The sequence below is a fragment of the Squalius cephalus genome, assembly GCF_949319135.1.
Source record: "Squalius cephalus genome assembly, chromosome: 13".
Lineage (NCBI taxonomy): Eukaryota > Metazoa > Chordata > Actinopteri > Cypriniformes > Leuciscidae > Squalius > Squalius cephalus.
In genome coordinates, this window is record NC_137134.1 from 17,468,031 (window position 1) to 17,484,758 (window position 16,728).

Here is a 16,728-nt window from a genome sequence, read left to right on the forward strand (position 1 = left end):
AATGTTTTACGGTCATTTTTGAGCAATTTAATGCGTCCTTGCTGAATAAAAGTATGAATTTATTTACCGTAGTCTACCATAACAATCATAACTGTGGACATTTATCAATGTTAACAATAGTCAATCAGTCAGTGTCATTTTTTTTGTAAATAACATTTTTAATTATAAAATTACATTTTCTAATATTTAATATTGTTATTTGTAATAATATAGATAATATTAATTACAGTTTTAATAGATACCCAACTATATAAGTGCGAGAGAACGCAAAAGCATTGAAATATATATTTTTCCCATCACCATGTCCCTTTCGGGGCTCCGTAGAATGCGCCATTTTCTTTCCGAACATAGTATTCGGGCACATCCCTAATATGCATGATGTCACCGTATCCACAATTTCGCGTTTTTGTAGTCTACACGAAGACAATAATGGTATCGTTTTCAAAAGTTAGCATTTTCAAGCCCCCAACAGCATCGAGTAAACCGCCCCTGATTTTATCAGCCAAGATTAACTTTTCGGTCAGTTTTTGCTCCCCTTGCGTTTTAATCTCCCTCTTATCATAGCTTCCCTCTTGTGTCGATCATAATCTCGCTTTGAAATCTCTTGTCCCGTTTTAGCAACTTTGGGCCGGCTGTGGGAGGATTAGCTTTATTTCAGATTCCGACTGTTGGCCGCATGAAATCCCTGCTGGCAGCTGTATTGATTTCCATTCCATTCTCTGTGATTTCCTGCCAATGGCCAATAACAGCTCTGCTTTTTATTGCACCCGACACAAAGAAAATATGTGTTTGCTTTGCTCCTTGTAGTGATTCCTCAAGGGGTAAAGTCTGATGACGTCGGCTTGAGCTCTCAAAGCTGTGCTTTTGAGGTGAGTGCCGAGATGTTGTTTCCTCTTTGCTCACCTGTCGCTTCTCTGACATTCATTTGCTCTTTGATTGTCCTTCATCTTTACTTCTCTTCTTCTCTGCCTCCGGACAAAATGGTACAAACATTCCAAAGGTACCTTTGAAAACACTCTGGAACTATGCAGCCAATTCTGACAGTTTTGTTTGAACTATCATCCACACATCTTCAAAAAAAGCATCACAAAAACATAAAAATAGCCATTAAGACTCATGTGCTAGTGATTAATATGTGAATAAAAGCCTATTTTCAATGTGTTCATCATATAAAGCGATCAAGTTTTACGATCTCTTTATGATCTTTTTGAAGCGTCAAAGTGGTAGTTGCGTAGCTGTCAATGGAGGGACAGAGAGCTCTCAGATTTCATTAAAAATATCTTCATTTGTGTTTCAAAGATGAACGAAAGACGAACATGAGGGTGAGTAATTAATGACAGGGATTTTTTTTTCTTCATTTTTGGGTGAATTAACCCTTTAATATACCAAAAGGGGAATAAAAAAAACATACTTTCCCCCGGATTGTTCTGTCCTGCTTCTTCAATTCCCCGTCGTTCCTCTCTCCATCCCTCTCACCAATCATTTCAACGCGTCCTCCTCCGGGTCCAACTTTAATTTCATTCCTGATTTGCATCGCCATTTCATGATCCACCTTCGCTCGAAAGTGAAGAGAGCAAATCTCAATGAGAGATCTCTCAAAACACATTCTCTATCTTTCTCCCCATCCACTCTATTTCTGCCAAGCTCTCGCCGCTGGATTTCTATCACTTACCGAAGCTCAGTCTAAAACATAAGCAAGAGGCATTAGATGCTGAATGCTTCCAGGATGGCATGACCAATTGAATTCGCTCGAGAAGTGATTTAAATCTTTATTATAATCTAATACGGCTAATGAAGCTCTTTTTCACCTCCCAGACCCTGTTGCTTTCATTAGCTCTAATGGGCGGCAGTGAAGGCAGAATGCGTGAAGAAAAGAGAGACTGCCTCGGGTCAAAGGAGGACACGGTGTTGCGCAACAATTTGCAACATGCTGTATTTATTATTCACTGGATACCATCACCATATTCCATAACCATATTCGTTTTGAGTTATTTATAATAATATTCTAATAATAACATTATCTTGTCTTATATGTTTTGAGGTGTTTTTTTTGGGGCTATGCTGAAATTTTGGGTTGTACTTTTCTTTGAACCTATCATCACACTCTACGTTTTTTCTCTCATCTCAGGATGGTCACCAGTAAAGGACATCAGAACTATACAGATGGTTCCATAAAGACTGAGAAGATCAGAGAGAGATGGATGGACGTAGAAGCCAGGCTATTTATCTCTGCAGCAGTCCCTGTAGTCTGGGCCTTTGTTGATGCTTTTTAAGCGTTTTTCTTTTATTTTTCCTTCTCTGTTTGCTCTTTATGGCCTTGTTTACACCGTTCGGGTTTAGAAAACGCAAATGTTCCTCTTTCAGTTCTGTTGTGCTGTAATTGGTCTCATTTTTCCATTTTCCGAGTAAATCAGTGTGGGAGTGCTGGTGAGGATTTCTGTGCCTGAGGAAGACGAAGACTCGCCACAATTCTCCTCTCAAATAGCATTTGACTAATTAGATTTCTTGAGATGAAAGTGCCTTTGTGTGAGTGTGTGTGTGTCTTCGTGTGTTTGGCTCATTATCACACTATCAAATGGCTTCCTCATTCTGGAAGGGAAAAAGGATAATCTACTGGGGAATATCAGCCACAAGAGTGGAAAATTATAGTTACAATATTCTCATGGAAATTCTAATTATAACACATTATCAGTTTTGATGATTGCCCCCATAATTGTTAATGGCTGGGGGTTTAATTAGATGCATTTATATGCTTTTAATTTGATCATATTCTATTTGCAAAGTTTAATGAATCAAGATGGTACTAACTTGAATTTCACAATTCCCATTATCATGAATAATTTAGTTACAGCACTGGGATTGTTTGTATCATCCCACCGGACCAGAGTATGTGAGCGGTGCGGAGTTTTTGTGGTTAACTACTATATTAAGTAGTTTCATTGTAGTTAGCGAATTATTGTTAGCAGCTTATAGTGTCGCTAACAAAATTTTCAAAAGCTTTTTTAATGTTGACAAGTTTATAGCTACTTGAATAACAACATACACTAAAAAAAGTTGCTGCCTTAAATTTTTAAGCACAATCAACTTGGATGTTTAAGTCATTTCACCTTAAATTACATTAAACTGACTTTTAAAAAAGTTGAATCTTGTTTAACTTATAAATATAGTACTCAGCACTAGCTGAGCATTAGCATTTACACTTGCGTAGAATGCATTTCTGGCATAACAAAAGAGTTCAGGAAAGCATAAATGACAAAATGGTTGTATCTGAGAACACCTGTGCCCAAACACCCTTGTCTTAGCACAACAATATTAAGTTGTACAACTCCAGTAATGGCATTGACTGTAGGGAATTAGCCATTAGCATTAGCCTCATGCTATCCTCAGTGCCCCAAGGCTGAGAAAGATCTCCTTTTCCTGTCTATAAACTATCCTGATTTTGCAGCCCATCACTTTAAGTGCTGGCTAATGTCTTATTGGAAAGGTCAACTAGGCTTTTAAGCCTCCCTGTAGACCTGCTGACAGAACCAGCCTTGAAATTACAGAATACATTATGCCAGATTGACCTCACCTCGGAACTCCATCAACAAGAAAATTACTTGCGATGTACACATTAGAAAACACTCTCTTCTGTTCGGTGTCTGCTTTAAAGTCTGTGTGGGCTCATATTTCTGTGTATAAATACATATGTATGTGCTTTTTGTCCATATCGGTCTCTAACTGTAGGCGTGATGGTGTGCGCCCTCGCGCTCTTTATACATTGTGTCTAAGTCAGCAAGCGAGCATCAAAATTAGAATGCTTCTGTTGAAATCAACAAACTGGTCTACATCGCAAACAGGTTCATTATAGCTGGAGCTTGCTAATTCCGTGTCATTGCATCAATAGCAGTGCCTGGAAAAAGTTTGATAATTTTTTTCATATGGGTTGACCAGCAAATGACCAGCTCGAACCAGTTCGAAACTATATTATGGTCCAAAATACAGCTGCACCAACACACTCTCCTACTTTGTAGGTTTGGTTCCATTAAAACAAACTCTGGTGAGGTTGTTCTGTTAGTGCGCTTCATCTGAATAAGTGTGAACGCTGCCAACCGAACCCTGGTGCACACCAAACAAGCGGACCGAGACCACTGAAAAGATGGGTCTTTGTTTGTGTGTGTGACGGAGGGATTCCAGCCGCTTTTAAAAGCTTGTCACGAGTTCTCAGCTCTATCACATACCATCATATGTACGCACATACAACAAGCACATTTAGTCCAGCACAGAGCACACAGCATTGGTTTGGATGTTCTATCTATGATATTTCCGTTGTGAAATATACGACATAAAAATTTTTTTTTTATCTTTAGGTTCGGTCTTAAACCGAACCTAGTTGAGGTTACCATGACTAAATGTATAATTTTCTTTTTTGGCCTGGATTAAAAGAAACAAGTGAACACACCCTTATTCAAATAGACCACACTAACAGATCAGTCGCACCAGAGTTGAACCCAACCCACATGTGAACACAACCTTAATCAAGATTAAAACTGGTAGATCATCTTGGTTTGGACTAGTGGGCGTCTACCAGTTTATAAGCCATCGACCATGTTCCAAAAACCTGACTCACCACTTTAAACCAGCCTAAATTGGTCTTAGCTGGATTAAACTGGTCTCCTAGCTTGGCCAAACCGTTTTTTTGGGGGGTGAAAATGGCCAAAAACCGTGTTGTGTGCATGTAGTTATCTTCATTTTAAAACTGACCAAAATCCATCGCAAGTTTTTGTTTGTGTGTCCCTGTTGGGTGTCTCTCCATTACAATTAGAGTCTCTGCGTGTCTGTGGGATTCATCACTGGAATAGTGTGGCAGAAAAGGTCAGTCTCGTTCACCCCTTCAATTCAAACACTCATTAATATTCAATATGGAAATACGAGAGCTCGCTCTTTCCAACCAAAGGCAGTTTTGGCTTTGACCACCCACCAGGACTGATTTCCAGAGAGGGATTTATGTCACTGAACCATTTGTTCAGACAGTGTAGTAAATATAGTCCACTATATATGCACTTTATGTCTTAAACTATGAAAATCTATAGTTTAATCTATATATAAATATTATTGCATTTTAATACTTGACATTTATTTTCAACGTTTATTGTGTACAGATTATTTAGCTCATTTACACATTCTACACAAATGACCTTTGTCCTTCAGTTGTGGCTCTAATTCAAGCTCTAATTTTGTTCAATTCTGTGAAATTAAGTATTTAATTTGATTTAAATTTATATTTTGACACAAATAATCTTATAATAATAAGACACAATAATAATAAATAAATAGGCCATTTTTGAAAACATTAGCAGTCTTCCATAAAAGTAAACTTATTAATTATTAAATTATTAAAAGTTTAAATAATATATATATATATATACTGTATATACACAGTACATATTGCTTTATATATAAATTCTGGCTGTTATCTTGCAATACACTGGTGAATACAAAAAGTATAACCAGATTACTTGTTTTTGTTTTATGTCACAAGCTTAGGTTTACAATATTAGTCCTATCCTCTGCACTTATCAGAAGTTACATTAGCAAAAAAACAGATTCGGTGCCTCAAGGCAAAAGAGAGACAGATAAAACCGTCCCGCCTCCATGTTGTGTTTGAACGTCTCGGTGGCACCATTTTATTCTCGTGATGTTTGCTTTTCCAACGACACTTGTGTCAACATAACAGTTTCTCCGCAACCATTTCACAACTAGCCTCGGATTGGTTGGATAGTTTATTCATGCACCTTTCAGGATGTGGTACAGAGAGTCAAACAGGATGTTTAGCAACATAATTGTGGCTGCCCTGAAAAGATCAAGGAAATTAAAGTTTGTGCTTTGACTAGGTTCCTTCTGCATGATGTTAAAACACTGATTTGAAGTTTCTTTTGTATTTTAAAAGAGTTTCAGGTGTCCTTTCATCTGCTATCCTTTCAAGTTTGAGATAAATGGAGTTTAAACTCATTATCGATCAGAGGTGTTTATTACACTGTTTATCTCTTGTTAGCCATCTAGTCTTTTTATATGCAGCTCATTTACAAAACATGAGTGTTTTATTTAAGCTGGTATGACTGCTGGCTTATCACCTATAGTAACTGAAAGAGACATAAATAAAAAACAAGACAGATCGCAGTGGGTGGTGTGGACGCAGTCTGTCGGGACGGGGTTAGGGCTGTGTATTTAATGGTTTGTCTGCACTGTGATAATTTAGATGCAGAGGCTCAACAGGAGGACATGCCCTGCCATTCATCTTCATTTTAATTGGGAACATTTTGTGTTTGGTGTTTCTCAGCATTAATAATCTAAAAGCCCTGAGCTGTTTTGGTTAAATCTAATTAATGGCCTCAAAACAGGTGCATTTGCGTCTCTGTGTGTGTTCCAGTGAGAGCAGAACAGACAGATTGGGTCTTAAATGAAGACAAATAGAGTAGAAACTAGATTTTTAGAATTTCACGATGAGGAAATGTGAGTGGCACTTGCCAGTGCGAAACATTGCTATGTGGTTGCAAAGGTATTCTGGGTGGTTGCTAGGGGGCTCAAAGTGGTTACTGGGTAGGCTAGTTACTAGTTAAAAGTACCACCTTTAAGTATGATTCGGGTCCCTCCTTCAGTGTCTACATGAATTTTTATTCGCTCGTTTTAAGGCTCGTTTTTAACACTTAAGTTTGTGGGGCCCTATAACAATTTTTTCTGTTTTAAATTTTCTGGATTCCATTTTTTAATAATTAAATTTTAATCATCAAAAAGGATGTCTAATCAATTGAATTGATACAACTTTAATGATTTAATAATTTATTAAACTATTAACAATATTAGTGCCTTATGAAATGTTTTCTTTTTCTTAAGAAATTCTGTTGTTTGTTCAAATTTTTCGTGATTCTGTGTTTTATGATTTAATACAAATTTTGTGTCAAAAACTGGGGTGATGAAATGAATGCATAAAACCTCAAACATATAATTCATCTTAAAATGGAATAAATTCCATAATTTTTTTTTTTTTTTTTTTTCAAACAAAGTGCCTAGGTTTACAGTTTAAATGAAAACATGGATGAAACCTTGTGATATTTCTTAAAAAAGTATGTTTTATGAAACGTTTATTATTATTATTACATTGAAAAGTACATACTCTACAATAGTAACATATTTCTGTCATAATTTCTTCAAGTTAAACTGAACTTTTATTTTGGCGTGCTGTAGTGAAGACATGCAGACTTCATATTTAAATAGTCTTTTTGCGGTTTCACTTTCACTGACACTAGTCCATATCACTTAATTAAGGGTACAGCCGCATTTTTTTTTTTATTAAAACATTTTTATGACTGGATTTCAAGATTCCGTTTTGCAGTTCACTTTGGACAACAACAATGCCTGCACCGCTAATGTAAGAAAGGAGGGAAAACTGGAGGAAAGCGATGCATTTTAATGGGAATAAAGGACAGTTAAGGTTTCATGAGGATAGTCAGAAACACAGTGTTACTTACCAGTCGAATATTGATATTTTTCATTCAGTAGGTGGTCAGAACATATAGCTGAAGTGGAAAGACACTTTCCAAACATCAGTGAAGTCAGAAACTGTTTGAATAATACACAGAGGAACCTCAAAAACCGGCTCTAGTCAGTTTATTGCTTTTCCTAAATTGCCTGTTCCTTCCTGTAGGTGTGTGTGTTTGTGTGTGAGGCAGGACGGATTTGGCAGCGTCTTATCAGCAAATGCAGTCCGCGCCACAGTGACACCATGGCCGCCCATGCAGCTAATGCGACAGCATCTCTGCAAAGTCACACTCTCAATATACCTGAACTCCAGCGGCTTGGCCACAGTACGCTACGTATTTTATTAATTACATTTTTGGTGAGCTATCATACTGGGTTTATAATGTTATGTTTGGCTCAATAAATCAACGAAAGCTTTGGTTAAATAATTGTTTTTTAAATGAGATCGGTCTAGCCCACGTTCACACAAACCTGCCATATTAATCAATCTCATGCAGCAGATGAATAAATCTTTCTAAATGTCAGATAATAACCGTCTGAGATTCTTAAATAGGCACCAAAGTAACCCTGAGATTAATAAAACCTGGTGCAAGCACAGTCTCAAAATGACTTGGCTTGGGGTTTTACAGTTTTTGGCACAAATATTTAAAGAGCGACAGAGAGAAGATTAAAAAAAAAAAAAAAAAAACATTTTTTAATGTGCTTAAAGGATAGTTCACAAACTTTCAATTCTGTCAGTACAATAATGATAGCATTATCGTCTCTGTGTAAACTACAAAAACGCAAATTCGTGAAAATGGTTACGTCATGCACGTTCAGTCATGCGTGTAATATTTCTTTACAAAGTGACAGCGCTTACTACTGGCCTGGCATGAATAATACAGCATTTTTAGCCTTTTTTTTTTTTTGCGGAGCCATGTGAACAAAATTTTGTCAAAAACGCTGTACACGAAAAACGCAAAGGAAAAACGTTTTCGCTTTAGTACATTGTTGTAGTGTAAACGTACCCTAATTCATAATAATGAGATAGAAAGTTGAAATTATGACATACTAAGTCAATTATTAGATGTTGATAAAATGTCGAAATTGAGATAAAAGTCATAAACGTTGAAATGTTGGTTATAATTGTAGCTTTTTTTGGTCATAATTATGACTTTGCATCTCATAATCCTGACTTTTTTCTATGCATGTAAAATGTAATAATTTTGAATTTTATTTATGATCTTTTGATCATTTCGATCTCATTATTGTCTTTTATGTCAATTGCGACTTATGTCATAATTGACATTTTATATTATAATTTTTGTTGTGCTTGTTGTCATTTTCATTGTACCGAAAAGTGCAGCTTGGACATTCTGTCGAACATTTTCTTTTATGTTCAACAAAAGAAAGAATGCTCAGGTTTGGAACACTGTGAGTAAATGATGACAGATTTTCTCTCTTGAACTAAGCCACGTTGTTAAATTCAGACTATTCTCACATCTACCCTGATCTCAGGCAATGGAGAAGGGCAGCAGAGTTTGTCGGAGTGGCAAGCAGATCTAACGAGGCGTCCTGAGCTCTGACAGGGCCAGTGAGGCTGGCTGTGCCACGGCTGTCGCTTGTAGGAAGCTGATACACACGCACACACGAGGTGCCCAGCGGGGAGAGTGTCAGCTCAACTAACGGAGAATGACAGTCACCAGTGCCGCCGGATCACACATCAAGACGCACTTCAGTGCGCGTTTCCGGCTCGCTGTTTATTAGTGCGCGTGGGTAGGTAAACTGGTGCCATGGCATGTCTGCGAATATGCCTATTATTAGGCTTTACACATAATTGTTTACCATGGCTATGGTATTTTGGTATAAACTACTGAACATTTACCATGATAAAAACAGTCGGCTGTATCAAATATCACCCTAAACAGCTGAAAACATGCAATTAGGTGCGTTTCTGGCAGAACGCTGTACAGCGCTTCAGTATCTTCTGTTCATAAATCAATGAGGAAGTATGTTCAGGCTGGTCTGACTTGCTCCTTGTGTACATTCGCATGCTAATCGGCTGAGCAAATCTTTCATGACACTTTGAATGATAGCAGATGCTCCAGTGAGTCACTGGTCAAGGTGTGCACTGATCATTATGTTTGCGTATTCTTCCGATAATTCTTAAAAATAGGCAAAGAAAGAAAATTACGTTTTCAGTGTATTTACTATTTACGCTTACACTTTATTTTAAGGTGTCATTGTTACAGTGTAATTATTAGGGCTGGTCCGAATACCATTTTTTGAGCTTCGAAGCTTCTATAGGAATTAACATCGAATATTCGAAGCTTCGGAGGGAGGGGGCTGAACATATTCTTCTCTCTAATAAAGGCAGGAATCTCTATGCGTCTGTCTGTTTGCATTTAGATTATTTATCTTGCATTTAGAACCGTTCATCCAATCGACTTCACGAGTGCAGTGTCACATTTGGTGCAATATAGACACGCGAGACGTGACACGTTCAGAATTAATAAACTTTTAATACAGAACAGCGCGAGCGGGAAGCGCGCGCGCGCCTCACGCGCATGCAGGGCTCCGAGAACGGACACTGCACTAGTGATACAAAACACAGCCTAATATTTTTCTGAGTAACAAATAACTCTCAAATCAGAAATCAGCAGCACAGTAATTACTGACACAGTAAAGGGTAGGCTAATATATTGTTTCTATTCTATTTCCACAATGTCAAAGCAACGCAGCTTATAGCCTACAAGCTCATGCACTTCTGCCCATACAAACTCCGCTGTTCTGCGCTCTAAAATAAGAGTATTGTATTTCGCCCAAAAATGCTAAAAAAATAACCGTGTGAGAGCGTGTTTTAGGCTATATCATGTTATAGCCAGATATGACGACGCTTATAGCACGCGTCACCGCAGATCAGCATCTATTCATCAAGCCAACGTGCAAACTATCGCAAATCAAAGTGAAAGTGGGTCGCAGATGCTTTAACACACAATCAACTTCATTAAAAGTAAAGAACCGAAATGATCTTACCAGGGCTGTTGCCGCTCTCTTATTGCGGTCTTTGATTTAGAAATTTTAGCTGACGATCAGTAAAATTCAGCTTATCTGTTGTGCACTCCATTACATCTGCCTATAGTGCGGGATTTGAAGTTCGGATTCATATCCGTTTTGCAAAAACACATTTATGTGTTCATTGTTCATATTGATAAATCAGAGAGAACTATCCGATCTTAGAAAACGCATGACAGCCCCATTCAAGCGCGAATGGGAACCGTTTCTAGGGGGATGCCAGGTGTGAAAAAAAAATAAAAAAAATTTAAAACGAATATTCGAATGTCAAATTTGAAAATCGAATACCAACCCACCGAACGAATATTCGAATACTCGAATATTCTGGTACAGCCCTAGTAATTATATATTTAAGTACTGAGTAATATTAAGCAACTACATGTAGCCTACTTACTATAGGGTTATGGTAGGATTAGGATTTGGTTGAGGGTTAGTTGCATGTAATTATGTATAATTTATAGTTATTACTATGGTAAGTACATGTAACATGTAACAAGGACACTGTAAAATAAAGTGTTACCCTATTTACATCTATATAGCTGTTTTGGTAACACTTTACAATAAGGTTTCATTAGTTAATATACTAACTAACAATGAACATAATATTTGTTACAGTATTTATACATTTTTTGTTAATATTAGTTCATAAAAAATACAGTCATTCATTGTTTGTTCATGTCAGTTCACAGTGCATTAACTAATGTTGACAAATAAAACTTTTGATTTTAATAATGTTGAAATTAACATTAATTTTGATTAATAAATGCTGTAAAAGTCTTGTTCATTCTTAATTCATGTTAGCTAAAGTAGTTGACTAATGTTTACTAATGATACCTTATTGTAAAGTGTTACCGGTGTTTTTATGCACTTTATGTTGAATGCTCCTGCAAGATCAATTTTCTTTCTATCTTTTTAGCAACTTAATTTCAACCAATTAAAGAACAACCATAAGCAAGGTGCAATATAACTTACTGTATATACATACTAAATAGAATATGTGCTGTAAATATACATATGATTTTATATATAATCTGCAATAATCTACAGAAACAGCAAGAGCAATAAAAGCTTCAGCAATAATCTACAGCAGCAGCAACAATAAAAGCAGCAGCAGCAGCAGCAATAATCTACAGCAGCAGCAGCAATAATCTGCAGCAACAGCAGCAGCAGCAATAATCTACAGCAGCAGCAGCAGCAATAATCTACAGCAACAGCAGCAGAAGCAATAAAAGCAGCAGCAGCAATAATCTTCAGCAGCAGATGCAATAAAAGCAGCAGCAATAATCTACAGCAGCAGAAGCAATAAAAGCAGCAGAAGCAATAAAAGCAGCAGCAGCAGCAGCAATAATCTACAGGAGCAGAAGCAATAAAAGCAGCAGAAGCAATAACAGCAGCAGCAATAATCTACAGCAGCAGAAGAAATAAAAGCAGCAGCAATAATCTACAGAAGCAATAATGTACAGCAGCAGCAGCAATAAAAGTAACAGAAATAATCTACAGCAGTAGCAGGAATAATATGCAGTAGGGGTGTGACGAGATCTCGCAAGACTAAAATGTAATAAATGCTGCAGCAATAATCTACAGCAGCAGAAGCAATAAAAGCAGCAGCAGCAATAATCTACAGGAGCAGAAATATAAGCAGCAGCAGAAGCAATAATCTACAGCAGCAGAAGCAATAATCTACAGCATCAGAAGCAATAAAAGCAGCAGCAGCAGCAATAATCTACAGGAGCAGAAATATAAGCAGCAGCAGCAACAGCAATAATCTTCAGCAGCAGAAGCAATAAAATCAGCAGCAGCAATATAAGCAGCAGCAGTAATAATCTACAGCAGAAGCAATAAAAGCAGCAGCAGGAATAATCTACAGGAGCAGAAATATAAGCAGCAGCAGCAATAATCTACAGCAGCAGAAGCAATAAAAGCAGCAGCAGCAATAATCTACAGCAGCAGAAGCAATAATCTACAGGAGCAGAAATATAAGCAGCAGCAGCAACAGCAATAATCTTCAGCAGCAGAAGCAATAAAAGCAGCAGCAGCAATATAAGCAGCAGCAGTAATAATCTACAGCAGCAGCAATAAAAGCAGCAGCAGCAATAATCTACAGCAGCAGCAGCAATAATCTACAGCATCAGAATGAATAAAAGCAGCAGCAGCAGCAGCAGCAATAATCTACAGCAGCAGCAGCAATAATCTACAGCATCAGAATGAATAAAAGCAGCAGCAGCTGCTGCAATCAGGCAATCAATCTCTCAATGTGTTCATATTTTCTTTGTATGACAGCCTGGCCAAAAATGATGTCGGCTCAATTTGGTATGTTTCATTGCGTTATGACAAATACAACAATTGACTTCAAGCACAACTATATGAAATATGCTTACAACATCTCATTTTTAATAATATTAGAATAAAGGGTGAAGACATCACTTTTGGCCACGACTATAAGGCTGATGTGTTGAAATTAGTAATATTTCAATATAGCCTTTGTCATTCTTTTCAGTTGTTTTTACATAAATTTGGCTTACACTTTTCATCCTCCATATATTTTGCTAGAAAAATTGACATACTCAACAAGATTGTGAACCATCCTTTGTGTGGCTTTCACCAAACCCAAGAAAGCAGCCGAGACATCCATGTTCACTCCGAACTGCTGTCCTCGTTGCTTTCATCTTCGGACTTCTCTCTCTCACCTAATTTCATGTTAAATTGGGTCTGGGATTTAGGAAAGGTCTAGATTCTTGACGTGATCTTGAACAGCTTGCTTAGGGTGATTGTCAGCAGGTCATGGAATGCATTTCCAGATGAGCTAATCAGTGTATGGGGCGGCTCATTACAAAAATGACACTGAGCATTTCCAATCTGTAGCATTTTTTCTTTAGAGGTCTCAAAGTGATTGCAACCCAGTGGGAGATGAAACTGAGTAGGAAAAAATACAATTGCATGTTTGTCTAAACTGACCTGAGCTTTACTTGCCATTTGTGATTAACCAAGCAAAAGTTCCTGAAATTTACATCATCATTATTATTGATTTTTTATTTTTTTTATAAGTTATTAATTTATTTTATTTAATATTTATTTTATTCAATTTGTTAAATAGCACCTCACATTGCATTAACTAACACTTTTAATTATGCAAAAAATGTCAAAATATTATTCAATAGTTTGTGTATTTAGGACAGATAAAACACTAGCTTTAAGACTAGATGATTAAAGTTTGGTGAAAAATGTAGATGTTGGCTTGATAATGCCTTAAAATATGCTTGAAAATAGAAGGTTTTACTCAAAGAAGTTTTGTCAACGTTCTATCACATTGCTAGCATGTTTCAAGTCGCTAACATGTTTTAGCATGATTTTGTACATTGCAGGCATGTTTATAACATAAATTAGCACATTGCAGCATGATTTGACATGTTGCTAGCATGACTTTAACATGTGTGCATGTTATTAACATGATTTAACATGTTGCTACCATGATTTAACACATTGCTGGCATGTTTCATAATTATTTAGCACATAGCTAGCATGTTTAAACATGTTGCTAGCATGATTTATCATTTTCCTAGCATGAATTAACACATTGTGAGCATGTGTCTTGTATGATTTAGCACATTGTTTTAAACATGTTGCTAACATGATTAAACACATTGCTAACATGTTTTAAACATGTTGCTAGCATGATTTAGCACATTGCTAACATGATTTAAACATGTTGCTAGCATGATTTTGCAGGTTGAAAAGCCAACATAGCGCAAAAAAAAGAATTTTATTAAAAAAATGGCTTTCAGAATGACAAAATTCTCCCGTGATATTTGTTAGACATTCATATCAGACAAATAGAGAGTAGTGAATCACAGCAAGTGAGAGTGTCTGTTTTCAAACACCTTCTAAAAGCATGTGAGAATGTGATTGTGCTCTACATCATGCTAAAATTATAAGCAATTAGAGGCTCTTCTCTCACTCGGGTCACAAAGAGCATGTACAAGTGTGACAAGTGGACTCTATAGTAATGAGTATCAAACCACCCATGTGCGCTCAAGTACTTTCACCCATTTATCAAATAAATAGAGAGGAGAAGAGGTGAAATTTGGTGTGATGTCATTTATTCCAGTTGAAGGCCTGCAACCTACCCTGTTATTACTGTTCTCTGTCTAAAACCCATAGAAAAGAGCTTGTAGATTGCTTAGAGAGCACTTGGACCCCTGGTAGGTTCTGCAAATATAGGTTATGGCTCTGGAAGTTATTGTAGTGTAGAGGAGAAAGTGAAGCAAGCGGGTTAGAGGAATATCCTCAAGCTTGAGTGGGTTATGATGGAGCTGAACGGATCCCTCGGGAAACAGACCACGCAGATACTTTCCGCATTAAAGGATAACTGTCGCCAAAATGCACCTAGGGTATTTTTGTTAATCTACCCGAAGCAAACTTTCGTTTAAAAGCATAATTAGGATGGAAACGCCACTTTTAAGTTTGACCGTATTTTCGTTTTCGGTCAAATTGCCTTTTGAATGGGAGTGCTTGGGGCACTACTATGATAGCATCAAAATAGCTATTTTTAAAACACTAAGAAGGCTCGACACAACATGAAACTCGAAGTATCACCAGGGGCTCTACACATGAACTCCAGCATTGAGAACATTGTTTGTGTACACAGAGTTTACTAAAAAGAAAGATTTTGAACAACTCACTGTAGCTGTGTCCGCCGACATTTTGACAGTCAAAAATAGTCGATCTCCGAATGCAACGTAACAGGGAGGAGAGTAGTAAAGATGGAAAGCTCATAAAGCTTAGTTCCATATAAATTCACAGATAATTTGTTGTTTTGTCGTTAGTGAAAATCAATATTGACCTTGTATTTGAAAAAGGATGCTCATATTAGAAACAATACTAAAATTCAGAGTCAGTCGCATTCGGAGATCGACTATTTTTGACTGTCAAAATGCCGGCGGACACAGCTACAGTGAGTTGTTCAATATCTTTCTTTTTAGTAAAATCTGTGTACACAAACAATGTTCTCAATGCTGGAGTTCATGTGTAGAGCCCCTGGTGATACTTCGAGTTTCATGTTGTGTCGAGCCTTCGTAGTGTTTTAAAAATAGCGATTTTTGATGCTGCCCCAAGCACTCCCATTCAAAAGGCAATTTGACCGAAAACGGAAATACGGTCAAACTTAAAAGTGGCGTTTCCATCCTAATTATGCTTTTAAACGAAAGTTTGCCTCGGGTAGATTCACAAAAAGACCCTAGGTTGCATTTTGGTGACAGTTATCAGGTCACAGGTATACAGGTGTTTATTTCTGTTGTCTTGTAGTCTCAAGACATACGTTCATTTTAAATCATATATTAATAAATTGTTGTGCTATTCCACAGACTTTTACACTTCTTTAATATTATATAGGTATACTATTATTATAATACTGTATATAAATGTATGATATATAGGCCAACACTACCATTCAAAAGTTTGTGGTCGATAAGATTTTTTAAATGTGCTTGAAAGAAGTCTCTTATACTCACCAAGGCTGCATATATTTGATCATAAACAAAGTAAAAACAGTAATACTGTGGAATATCATCACAATTTAAAAGAACTGTTTCAGAATGTAAATGTTATTATATTTTAAAATGTAATGTTTTCCTGTGATTCAAAGCTGAATTTTCAGAATCATTACCTTACAATTTCTGTCACTTTTGATCAATTTAATGCCTATTTGCTGAATAGAAGTATTGATTTCTTTAATGTTTAAGTACAAACAACTTGGATGTTTAAGTCATTTCAACTTAAATTACATTAAATTGACTTAAAAAAAATGAGTTGAATCTTGAATAACTTAGTTTGATGAGTTAAAGCGATGTAAAACACATGTTGTCATAACTTATAGATCATATAATTTTTTATAGTGTATATAGGAAGGAGACAGGGTTGGTGTCTGAGGCACATTCTTGACTCAGAGCAGAAAAAGTCACAACAAAATTTTAAGTAATCTATAAAGTTTTTAAGACAATAAATATTATCATTGACAAAAATGTATCCAAAAATAATGTTGAGACAAAATTTCATAGGAAATGAATACGGGTCAATTAGACCCCCTTTATGCATTCTTGGGGTAATGATACAAAAATATTTTTTCCCCATATGACCAAGAAATATGAAAATTAAATTGAT